Below are 13,447 nucleotides of genomic sequence, written 5' to 3' on the forward strand. Positions count from 1 at the left end.
CATTTTTTATTGAAACTTTTGTTGCAATAGTCTTCTACAAAATATGTGTTTTGATTTCCCTGTCACCAAAAATAACTTTCTTTTTAGAGTTTCTTTTTTGTATACTCATTTCCCAGGCTTTTTTCCTGTCTTTTAACTTTAAAAAATGTTATAGCTGGGCTCTATTCCTGTGAGAAGGGGACACAGTTCCAAACTTCAATTTCTTTATGCAGCTATCTTCAGAAGTAGCTTTGGGGGTTTATAAGTTTAATGTTTTTCCAAGTGGTATGATCTAAAGAGAGGTGTGTGTAATATTCTCTCAGTCAGTTTCTCTGGTCTGTGAGCAACCACAAGTACTCTTTTTCCTCCTGGGACTGTGACCAAGGTCCCCTTCTCTACTGTAGCCAAAAGCACTGGTGTAATCTAGTGCTTCTCTTCATCCCAGGACTACCACCTAGGACTGTAATCTGTATTTACATGCATACAGAGTCCTGTATCCAGAATCAGCATAGGGGACCCTATAATCTCTTTCTGAGCAGTTTCTGATCCCATTATCATCTATGCACTGAAAGCTACTGAGCCTCATGCTATTGATTCAGCTATTCCCAAGGCATATGTTGCCTTGCTGAAGTAGGGACTGCTTTCACATGATGGTTTATACTCTACTTCCAGTGTGATGTAATGAACCTTTTTGCTAATCTCCTAAGGCATCTTGGGATTAAAAATTGTTTCACCTTGTCTTTTTCTCAGTTCTGCCACTACAGAATATATTTTGAGGTATGTAACGGTGGGGCACCAGGGATGTTAATTATTATTATTAAAATGTAACAGGGCAGCTGGGTAGCTCAGTGGAGTGAGAGTCAGGCCTAGAGACAGGGGGTCCTAGGTTCAAACCCGGCCTCAGCCACTTCCCAGCTGTGTGACCCTGGGCAAGTCACTTGACTCCCATTGCCCACCCTTACCAATCTTCCACCTATGAGATAATACACCGAAGTACAAAGGTTTAAAAAAATGTAACTAAATGGTTTGTGGGTATACACTGGGTTTAAGGAGAGACAGGACCAACCAGGATGGGAAGGCCAGCGTTCACTGTTTTAACTGACACAGGAATGGCAGTTGGCCCAATGGTCACCCAGCTCACCCTAGGTCAGAGTCTATGGAACCAGCAGGCAAAGGTAAAAGTTTATACAGTTTAATTGAGGGTAACTAAATAAAGGATGGGTTGGGGGTTCTACACTTGAAAACCTAAGGACAAACCACAGTGGGGCAGGAAAGGACTTAACTACACTATCCTATTGACCAAAGCCAGGCAGGGCCCAAAGGAGCAGTACTGAAGCCACGGGGGAAATCTTCTTCAAACCTGGTTCCAGCCAAATTTGTTCAGCTCAGCTAAAGGGCCTGAGGGTGGATTTGGGGTCTCATGGTAATCTGAGGATGATCACAGGATGCCAAGAGCCAACTCCACCAGGTGATCCAAGGTACCCAGGTAAGGAGAGTGAGTTTGAAATGCTGTCCACCAGATCCCAAACCATTTCCCCACTTGGTGCAGCTCTGCAGGTCAGTTGTCCACTTGCTGAAAGCCTTCACCTCTCAGGATCCCAGGGAATCTGGATGCAGTTTTTCCCTAACTCTGAGATCTCCCAGGGTTAGCAACAGTTATGTCCAACCACTAATGGAGTCTCTCTCAGAGCACAAGCCCACTTTCTGCTCCTTCATTCCATCTTGGAATCCTCTAGCCCTACCTGCTAGGTCCAACACTATAATTAAATCAATTGCTAAATAAACCCACACAACAGGTATTATAACAAAGTTGTTTGGAGGGTAATTTCTTAGAGATAAGATAAGCCCCTGTATGTTCTTTGCCATCTTGACTCCTGGTTTGGCAATATTAAAGTGATAATTTTAGATAATCTAGGAAAATTTATTTAATGTGTGACATACACATAAAGTTCTCAGATGGCATCCATTTATTTGGAAGATATCATTGATCATGCTTCTGGAAGTATCATGGTGTAATGCAATGAAAATACATCAAAGATATTGAAAATCATGTGAGGTCATTATCTAACTACACCTTTATGGGAAATGACACATTGAAGTGGAAACTTTTTGTTTGCAAGAGTATTAAAAAAGGCTTGACAGGGGCAGCTGGGTAGCTCAGTGGATTGAGAGCCAGGCCTAGAGACGGGAGGTCCTAGGTTCAAATCTGGCCTCAGACACTTCCCAGCTGTGTGACCCTGGGCAAGTCACTTGACCCCCATTGCCCAGCCTTACCACTCTTCCACCTATGAGCTAATACACAGAAGTTAAGGGTTTAAAAAAAAAAAAAGGCTTGACAGCCTCAATGTCTTGGTCTTTGACTTTACTCTGTGTGGATGTATAGAACTCTTTCAGCCCTGAGGTTTAATAAGAGTCAGTTGTATAAGAGAAAAGTCTTGAACCTTTTGAAACCATCTGAGGCTAATCTGTTGCCCCATGAATATAAGTTTGATAGTTTTGATTCTGTATTTTTAATTTTGTCTTAGGTGAAGGAGGCTAATTTGGGGGGCAGCTGGGTAGCTTAGTAGATTGTGAGTCAGGCCCAGAGACGGGAGGTCCTAGGTTCAAATCTGGTCTCAGACGCTTCCCAGCTGTGTGACCCTGGGCAAGTCACTTGACCCCCATTGCCTACCCTTACCTCACTTCTCCAAGATGGAAGGTAAGAATTTTAAAAAAGAGGCTAATTTGTAGGTTTCAACCTTTTGTGTTTCAACATGTCAGAATAATGAACCTCCATAAGTTTGGGAGTATAGAAACCTGAGTATCTTCTGGGTTTTTTATGCAGTCCAGCATGGATGCTTCAAAGATTAAGGAGAGATATTTGGTAGTGACCTAGAACAGCAGATCCTAAGAAAAAAAGCTCTTCTAATAGTCAGGAAATGAATTAGGTAGGATGAGTGCTATGTCCGAACTGATCTAAATTGTGAAGCTACTTCTATCAGAAAGGTAGTGTGGCAACTAAATATATTCCTTATTATTAAAATAAATCTTTCTATATTTGCTATTATAATATCTTTGAATTAAATGTCCCTTTGTTAATCTGAATTGATGTTAAGTGACTAAATGGAACTAAGGCTCTATGGAATGACACCTAACAATGGGCCTGCACAGTTGTTAAAGGATGTAACCAGGTACAGTAGAGAAGCAGAACTGCCCCAACTCCTCAGTGTTCCCTAGAACCATAAGGGGAAGATAAAGTCAATCTTGCTCTATTAGAGTGAGCCAGAGTATAAACACTACACTTATACATTTATACAAAATGATAAAGTGAAGTGAAAAAAATCTGGGAAACAATAAAATAACAAAAAACAGAGTGAAACAACTTTGAAAGACTTAAGAACTGTGATCAATAATATAAATATGGAAGTATGTGATTCTCCTACTGAGGGAGATGACGGATATGAGATAAGATGTATATTGTACATCTCAAATGCCATATATATGAACATTTCAAATCACAATGAGATTTTCATTGACAGATATAAACAATATCAGAATTTGTTTGCTTGAATGCATACTTATTTTCAGGATAAGAGTGGGATAATGGTAAGAGAAAGACATTTGATATAAGGTCCAACTACAAAAAGAAAGAAAGAAAGCCAGGAGGAATCACAGATAAGATGGACAATTTTGAAAGTTGCATGATGAATTTAATAAATACTTTAAGAGAAAAGGAAAATTCACATAATGGAAATTCAGAGTTGTTTTCATTTCATTTTTTAAAAAGTCATCACATTTTGTTCTTCTATATGTGAAAATGTATTGTCAAAATTATTAGGTTCATTATCACTTTTGTATGTCTCAAGTTCAATGATCCAGAGATTTTTCTGAATTCTGATCTAGAAAATATTTTTAGTTACTGGGATAAAGTCATATATGACATTCTCATCAAATCTTATGCTGCTGCAAAATTAAGTGTGATCAAGCAATCAAAAAGCTATTATAAACATCACATGCTGTAAGCTGCCTTAGGAAGTAGAGAAAAACCCTTCATTGGAGTTTTATAAGGAAAATCTGGATGAATATTTGTTAATAAATTTATAGAAAAAATATATTCATTTGGGATGAATTAGATGACCCTAAATTCTATTTCAAATATTATATTCTGAAGGGATTTTGTATATTAGGGTTATCTGCAATTCCTTAATTTATTTCAAAAATTCTAAATAATTAAGAGTACTTCGTGAATTTTTCACTAGTGTTAAGCAATATATCTATTATTTCATGATGATGAACAGAGAAATATGTATTATATGATAATATATTACAACTTACATAATATTATTTGCTTTTCAGAGAGAAAAGAGTGGTAGAAGAGAAGGTAAAAAATGAGATCCAGATTTTTGAAAATAGCTAATATAAGAATTTGTTTCTTCTGAATAAGCATATTTGTTATAATTCATTACATACTTATAATGTATTATAATATAATATGTATTATAGCACTTAATGAATGCTATTTTTAGATGAGCTTCCTATTTATCTACCCTTGTTGATTCTTTCTTGGATAAAAACAGGAAACTGGTAATCCTGCATCTTTCGGTTAAATAAATCTGCCCCAAAAACAAACTTCCTGGCAAAATTATGAAGACACTACCAAAATCCTATACATATTCCATGTCATAGATTTAGAACTGGAAGGGACCACAAAGACCATCTATTTAGTAGTACAGAGCGAGGGGGACATAGCAATTTTGCAAGCTTTGGCTGAGTTCTGATGTCAGTTAGGAGTTTAGAATCTTGGGAGAAAGTTGCAGTTGGACCTGGGAACTCTTGGAGAGAACCAGGACCAGCTGAGCTGCTTTTCTCCTGCTTGAGATTGAAAACCTAGCCTAGCTTTGGAGTATTTTGGGGGATTGTTTAATTTAGATAAACCCTTTGAATCTCCATACTCTTCCTCATTTCCCTTCCTTCCTTTCCCTTACCTAAATGTCAGTGAGGAGTGAGTAAGGAGAGTGAATCAGAGAGTAGTTTCAAATCTGTGAGAGTTTAGCTATACTCTTGCAGTACATTATCTAGAGAGGTTTGCTAGCCATCATCATAATTCCTTTTGATTTCAAGATCACCTTGAGAATTGAGTCAAGGAAGGACCTTGCTCAAACTCCATCCCTGCTTCCCTTCCCCCACCTGTGGTTTCTTTAAGAAACTGTTAGGGCTTCCTTTAATTCCTTTTACCTGAAAATTTAACCTGAGAAGACAATAAACCCCTTTCGTGTTTAAAACAGAATTGTTAGTTACTTTGTCAGTTAATTAGTAAGAAAAGGTAAGAAGAGGAATAGAATCAACATACTCTGGGCTTGAAGGGAGGCTGGGGTATCCATCTTGAAGGAAGGTGTAACTGCAAAACAAGTACCTTCCTGTGAAATTAACTAAAGCCTGTAGTTAATTTCAATCAATCTATTTCCCTTCAGTTTGTCTTTAGTCTAAGTCCTACTCTATAAGCCCTGCTGCTCTTTGCCTGTTTAGATTAATTCATCCTCTCCCTGAAAATTTTTGTTACCTCAGTGTTATACTCTCTGACTTCAGCCTCATATTATATCATGCATCTCACTATTACATCCTACCTGCAACCCATATTACCTACCTAGCAAGTCCCTGACAACATCTCTTCCAAATCCCCTTTAACCTAACACCTTTTCCAAATTCACCTATAACACTTCCTTCATTATATATGAAAGGAAACTGAGAGCTGAAGTCTCTCATTAAAAATAGTCATAAGAAGTTAGAATAATTTACAAGTTATTATGAAAAGGAGCAGGTCAGTCTCAGTTATTCCAAATGGAAAATCCTAGGATATGGTAAGTACATTCCAATATTTAAAGGAGTACTTAGAAAAAAAGCAGTTCTTTTCATTCTAATTCAACTATTCATTTTTGGCTGGCTGTTTCTTCTTGTGAGCATCTGCTTGAAGTTAAACATTCCACAAGAGACATTCCATCCCTTTCTATGTGAAACACAATGCCACAGTATCTTAACTGTATCCTTCTATAAGTGATTCAGAAGATTCAGTCTTTTTCAAGAAAATATTGTCTACTGTCTGGCAGTTGGTAAGTCTATGTCTGTGCAGAAGTGGGCTGGCCTTCTGTTTGGGCATGCATAGCAGTCAAGCTTTTAAACTTTCATGACAGAATCACAGCTCGGCTCTTACAGTCTGATATCTAAAACATATGGGCCTCATTTTAACCAGCAACATAGAATATCTGAACCATAGATGTTTAGAGAGTTGAGACATAAATTAGATATAATGTAGCATCTAGCAAAGTCTTCCTTTTCAATTGGAGAAAAACAAATTCATGGATATATTAAATATCCATAATTATAAATTCTATGAGCTCTATATGTGTATTAAATTAGATAATCAGAAATGAATGTAAGTGCTATAAAACCATGAATATTCTTTGACCCAGTGATACCACTACTAGGTTTATATCTAAAAAGAGATCAGAGAAAAAGAAAAGGACCTATTTGTATAAAATATTAATTTATACAAGCTCTTTTTGTGGTGGCAAAAAGGTTGTAAATTGAGGGGTGACCATCAATTGTGGAATAGCTGATCAAGTTCTAGCTTATGATTTTGATGGAATGCTATTAGACTAAAGAAATTATAATCAGGATAATTTCAGAAAAAAAATCTAAAAAGGCTTATAGGCACTGATGAAAAGTGAAGTGATCAGAACAAGGAGAACATTGTGTGCGGTAACAGAAATATTTTAGGATGATCAGCTAATGACTTAATTATTCTGATTAATAAGATGATCCAAGACAATTCAGAAAGACTTATGACATAAAATGTTATCCATCTCCAGAGAGAGGATTAATGAAGTCTGAGTGCAAAATTTGTTTTCACTTTCTTCATTTTTCTTGATATTTTTGCAACATGGCTAATATGAACATAAGTTTTGCATGATTTCACAAATAAAATTTATATTCCACATCTTGCCTTCTCAGTGGATGGACAATTGGAGGGAAAGAGGCAGGTAGAAAAGTGGGAACTCGATATTTTAAAAATATTCAAAATGTGATAAATTTAATTTAAAACAAAACCAAAAGAAATGAAAAAAGTAATGAAAGTACCTAACTATATTATGAATACCGTGTACTAAAGCTTTCAGTGAGGTCTGATTTGATGCTTTATCTTCAGTCTTCATAGAGAATTACTCCAAAAAAATAAAATTGAAACTATATATGAACCTATTTGAACATATTCCTTTGTATTTTGCATAATATTCATCTCCAAAACTTCCTTAATTTGAATTATAGAATACACTTTCCCTTTATAGATTAGTTTACATGCTTTATTTAAAAAAAGAAAAGGAAAAAATCCATACCATTTTGCTTAATATGTTTCCATTTTTTCCTTTCTTGGTACCAACTCCAACCAAAATTCAACCTCTATGTAAGAGAATCAGCTCATTTTAGGTGCCTAGTATTATCTATTCTTTCTGCTCCTTTTCCATAATATCTATTATGAGACTTTTGAGCAAACTGTAGCCCCAAATGCTGAGGCTTGTAAAGCTCTTCCAGAGATAAAGAGTAAATTATGGAAGAAGGAAAAAAAGTAAATTCAAAAGGAGACAAATTTCTGTTATCTCTCAAATAAATCCTAAAAAGCTTATGCTCTGCCAAAGTTATATCTTCCAATATATAGGATTTTCAATAAAGGAGGGCCCTATTTTGTTGCCCTAGACATATAACTTCCCATAGGAAGCTTCTCAATTTAATCCTGAACTGAAATGCCGACTCTAGCCAGTTATATAGTGGAGTGAGCACTAGAATGTGGCCAGTAACATTGGGCTGACTTGATTTATTCAAGGTTGTTCTAATGGGACCCAAGTGACAAATATACTATTCCCAGGGGTGTGGCCATGTAGGTGAGCTATGATCAATCAAATTAAGCAAATACTACAATTCTTTCTAATTAGACTAAGTTGTATAGACAAAGACTTTTTGAAGCCCTAGAGAATCTGTTCTTGAAAATAAAAATATTCATTGTCCTTTCTTATATAGAAACATTGTCAAATGTAAACATCTCTTCATAAATTCATCACATTACTCTAATTCTCCACATCATTCTGACAAGGTTGAAACACATATGGATGACAATTACACAAAAAAAGAAAAATAATTTAAACTGAATATTCTTTCACAGTCATAATCCTCCTATCCCTTCCTTCTTCCTCTTTCCTTCCCGTGTGTAGCAAAATACTTCCCTTTCAGGTTTGATCCCTCGTACTCTAGTATTGGGACAGAAGAGTCACAGAGTCCCTTGACCCCCAGAATCAATGCCACCATCCTGGCCCAGGCGTAACATTGCTTGATGTTTGAAAGCCATCTGCCTATGACAAAGGACTGGGAAGAGCATAGAATTTTTTTTAAACCCTTGTACTTCGGTGTATTGTCTCATAGGTGGAAGATTGGTAAGGGTGGGCAATGGGGGTCAAGTGACTTGCCCAGGGTCACACAGCTGGGAAGTGGCTGAGGCCGGGTTTGAACCTAGGACCTCCTGTCTCTAGGCCTTACTCTCACTCCACTGAGCTACCCAGCTGCCCCTAGAGCATAGAATTTTGAGAAGCTATCTCAAGAAGCTGTGTAGGCTCTTCTCTATGGAACAATATCAAAAGGAACTATGGGTTCTGGCACTGCTTTCTTGTCTGATGAGTCTTCTCTAACAGGTTTGCAGTCTGGATGTAGACTACAATGGAAGATTAGATCTTTTATCTAAAGTTAGAAAGGCTATAAAACCCCTATTTCTGTTTTCTTTCTCTTTTTTATCTAATTATATCTAATAAATGCTTACAAAGCTAGTAATAAGTCTCCAGATTAATTTTTAACATTCTTCTCTCTATCTGAAGCTAAGATCAGACTTTTGTATCATACAACTACCTTGTGTTGGGAATTTTCAAGATTTTCTTTATCTTATGTAAATAAAATTAAGACAGGAAAATGTAAGCAAATAAAAAGAAGTCAGTATTATAGTTATCCACCAACTTGGTAGTCATTCTGGGTTTTGTCATTTATATAAGTCCCCAAAAATTCTCTCTAATTTTGGGCTATATTTTAATCATCAAGAAAACCTCACTTCTTCCACTTAAGACAATAATTTTACAGACTATGTTCTTATCTTTTTGTTTTCAAATTTTTTAAGTTTGCTACATCTTCTTTCTCTGATATTTTTTCAAGAGCCATTATAATTTTTTTTAATTTCAAGGGAGAAAATGTCTATGTATGTAAACTAGAATTGTTTTTATTCAATCATTTTCCATCGGGTCTAACTCTTCATGACCCCATTTGGAATTTTCTTATCAAAGATACTAGAGTGGTTTGCCACTTTCTTCTCCTATTCATTTAATAGATTAAAAAAACTGATGGAAGTTAAGAAATTTGCTTTAGGTCACATACCTAGCAACTGAGTCTAAATTTGAGCTCTTGAAGATAAGACTACCTGACTTCAGGCCTGGTACTCTATTCATCACACCACTAAGGCCAAAGTAATTATTTTCTCCCAATAAAGATTCTTACTTACCAATGCCAAAAATGCATAAATAATAAGAAATACTTACTCATTGTTCACAATTTTAATTATTAGAAACAAAAGTTTTAAGATTGCCAAATTATGAATTGAAGAAAGAAATTCTGGCTGCCAGAATATCCTCATTTGGCTATTGTTTCATTTACTGTATTCTCTTTGTAGTATATGTTACAAGTTAGTCAGATCAATCAATTTTGTTTACAATTATACTTTTGAGGTGACATCTTCAATATTCAGCTCACAGATACCATCAGTTGCCAAATCCTATTATTCCTACTCCTCAAAATCTCTCATCAAACCCTTTTCTTTCTTCTCACACCCATTATTCCACATCAGCTATTCATCACATATCCCCTGTCCTGCTGCCTTTTATTTGACTTCTCTGTCTGAACTCTGTTTCTTATCCAGTCTGTCATCTATAAAAGAGGCAAATGATTTTCCTTAAGAATAGATTTAACTATTACACTTTGGTACTCAATAAATAAACATCTTGGGAATAAGTGACAAACTTCTCTCTTCAACTTTTAAAGCTCTTCACAATAGGACCACAACCTATCTTTCCACTCTAATTAACCATCATTTTTTTTCATGACTTCTACACTTTAGTTAAACTGGACTTCATGTTTCTCACACTTAGTACTCTATTTACCATAGTCAGGGTTTTATACTCACTAAATATATTCTCTCCTTTCTTCTTCTTCATAGAATCCTGTTTTTCCTTCAAGATGAATTAAAACACCAGTTTCTACATATTGTTTGTCCTGATTCACTCAAATATTTGTCCTCTCCTTCTTTAACTACATTGTATCTAACCACCTTTTATTAATTGTTTATAATTATATATATATAGATGTATGTATATTTATTTAATTTGTGTATATTTGGTATTTTTATTTTTTCTAAAGAACATGTATCTCTACTATATATGTACATACATATATTATCAATTTAGTAGCATAATGGTAACAAAAATAAGTCAAAATAACTTTTAAAATTACTTGAAATGGCAGAAATATCAGAAATATTCAAGAAAAAACTTGAAACAGTAGAAACATGCACAACCATGAATCCAATGATGCCATATACAGGATTTCTATGACAATGCCTCTTCAATAGCCCTACAATAACACTGTTTGACACAGATACCACATAGTTACAGTTGTGTACATTCAGAATTGTATATTTATTCCATATAGAATTCTATATGTACATGTTGTCTCTCAGATAAAATATATCCTTATTGAGAATGAGGAGAGATACAAGCTTTGCATTTATTTCCTGAGCACCTTGTAGAGAGCTGAGAATGTTGTAAGCATTAACAAATGCTTATAGAATGTGTAATCTTAAATACATCTTTCCCTGTTGTCATTCATTTGTGCAGTCATGTCTGACTCCATTACCTTCTCCAGCTTGTTTTAGAGATAAAAAATCATGGGCAGACAGGTTTAAGGGACCTTCCCAGGAGAACAAAACTAGAAGTCTGTGAGACCAGACTTGAATTCAAGTCCTCCTGACTCCATGGCTTACAGCATCACCTACATCTTCCATTTTAAATGCATATTAAATATTTTCAAATTTAATGGTGATTTCTTCTTTATTTATTTTTAGAAAAATTTTTCCATGGATATATGATTCATGTTCTTACTCTCCTCTCCACTCCCCAAGCACCCCTCCCCAGTAGCCAATACGCATTTCCACTGGTTTCTTCATGTGTCATCTATCAAGACCTATTTCCATATTATTGATGATTGCATTAGGGTGGTCATTTAGAGTCTACACCCAAAATCATGTCTGCATCAACCTATATGTGCAAGCAGTTATTTTCTTCTGTGTATCCAATCCTGTAATTCTTCCCCTGAATGTGGATAGCATTCTTCTCCATAAATCCCTCAGAACTGTCCTGGATCATTGCATTGCTGCTAGTATAGAAATCCATTACTTTTGATTTTACCACAGTGAATCAGTCTCTGTGTACAATGTTCTTCTGGCTTTACTGCTTTGGCTCTGCATCAATTCCTGGAGGTCATTCCAGTTGATATGGAATTCATCCAGTTTATTATTCCTTTGAGCACAGTAGTATTCCATTACCAACAGATACCACAATTTGTTGAGGCATACCCCAATTGAAGGGCATCCCCTCATTTTCCAGTTTTTTACCACCACAAAGAGCATAGCTATAAATATTTTTGTACATTTCTTTTTCCTATGATCTCTTTGGGGGTACAAACCCAGAAATAGTATGGTTATATCAAGGAGCAGGCAATCTTTTAGCACCCTTTGGACATAGTTCCAAATTGCCATACAGAATGGTTGGATCAGTTCACAACTCCACCAGAAGTGCATTAATGTCCCAATTTTGCCACATCCCCTCCAGCATTCATTACTCTCCCCTGCTGTCATTTTAACCAATCTTCTAAATGTGAGGTGGTTCCTCAGAGTTTTTTGATTTGCATTTCTCTAATTATTAGAGATTTAGAACACTTTCTCATGTGCTTATTGATACTTTTGATTTCTTTACCTGAAAATTGCCTTTTCAAATCCCTTGCCCAATTATCAATTGGGGAATGGCTTAATTGTTTGTAAAATTAATTTAGCTCCTTGTATATTTGTGTAAATAGACCTTTGACAGAGTTCTTTGGTATAAAGATTTTACCCAGTTTGTTGTTTCTCTTATGATTTTGGTTGCATTGTTTTTGCTTGTACAAAAACTTTTTAATTTAATGAAATCAAAATTATTTATTTTCTATTTTGTAATTGTTTTCTAACTCTTGCTTGGTTTTAAAATTTTTCCTTTCCCAGAGATCTGACAAGTATACTATTTTGTGTTCCACTAATTTATTTATAGTTTCCTTCTTTATATTCAAGTCATCCATCCATTCTGAACTTATCTTAGTGTAGGGTGTGAAATGGTAATGTAAACTTAATCTCTCCCATATTATTTTCCAATTTTCCCAGTAGTATTTGTCAAAGAGTGGATTTTGTCCCAAAAGTAGGGCTCTTTGGGTTTATCATAAACTGTCTTGTTGACATCACTTATCCCAAGTCTATTCCATTGATCCTCTCTTCTGTCTCTTAGCCAGTACAATATTGTTTTGATGACCATTGCTATATCTGGTACTGGTAGGCCACCTCCCTTCATGTTTTTTTTTCATTCTTTCCCTTCATATTCTTGTTTTTTTTATTCTTCCAAATGAACCTTTTTATAGTTTTTTCTAATTCATTAAAAAAAGTTTCCTGGTAGTTTAAAGGGTATGACCCTAAATAGGTAAATTAATTTGGGTAGAATGGTCATTTTTATTATGTTAGCTCATCCTACCCTTGAGCAAAAAATATTTTTCCAATTGTTTAAATCTAGTTTTAATTGTTTAGAAAGTGTTTTGTAGTTGTGTTTGTACAATTCCTGTGTTTGTTTTGGTAGATAGATTATTAAGTATTTTATATTGTCTAGGTGGATTTTAAATGGTATTTCTCTTTCTAACTTTTGCTGCTGATATGTGTTGAGAAATATATAGAAATGTTGATGATTTGTGTGCATTTATTTTGTATGCTACAATTTTGCTAAAGTTGTTGATTATTTCAACTAGCTTTTTGGTAGATTCTCTAGGATTTTTTAAGTAGGCCATCATATCATCTGCAAAGCGTAATATCTTAGTTTCCTCATTGCCTATTATAATACCTTCAATTTATTTTTCTTCTCTAATTGCTACTGCTAGGGTATTTATCACAATGTTAAATAATGGAGATGGTAATGGGCATCCATTTTTCACTCCTGATCTTATTGGGAAGGCTTCTAATTTATCCACATTGCTTATGATTCTTGTTCATGGTTTCAGATATATATTGTTTATTATTTTTAGGAAAGGTCCTTCTATTCCTATACTTTCTAGTGTTTTCATTAGA

The sequence above is a fragment of the Gracilinanus agilis genome, chromosome 4 (assembly GCF_016433145.1).
Source record: "Gracilinanus agilis isolate LMUSP501 chromosome 4, AgileGrace, whole genome shotgun sequence".
Taxonomy (NCBI): domain Eukaryota; kingdom Metazoa; phylum Chordata; class Mammalia; order Didelphimorphia; family Didelphidae; genus Gracilinanus; species Gracilinanus agilis.